The sequence below is a fragment of the Propithecus coquereli genome, unplaced genomic scaffold (assembly GCF_000956105.1).
Source record: "Propithecus coquereli isolate 6110/MARCELLA unplaced genomic scaffold, Pcoq_1.0 Scaffold133, whole genome shotgun sequence".
NCBI lineage: Eukaryota > Metazoa > Chordata > Mammalia > Primates > Indriidae > Propithecus > Propithecus coquereli.
In genome coordinates, this window is record NW_012137525.1 from 3,191,307 (window position 1) to 3,191,650 (window position 344).

Consider the following 344-nt stretch of genomic DNA (forward strand, 5'->3'; position numbering starts at 1 on the left):
TGTGACTATGCACATATATGTGTTTTGTTTTTCTGGATCTGTAAATATCTCCAAAAATTATTATATAAGTCAGAATTGTTTATTGAAATTTATTATTTTCAATCAAGAAAAAATAACAACATGAGTTCCTGTGGAAGGTTCCAAGGAAGGATGGGATGAGATTGTACCTCTCCACATATGTAACACTGAACATGTACAATCAAATCATATAAGAGCCTATCTGCCAGGTGATAGTGAAACATTATATATCTCAGTTTCACCCTTAATATTCTGAGACTTAATCTGGATGACAAAGGAACTACACCTCAAAATAAGTAAAGAGATAAATACAATTTACTATAAAA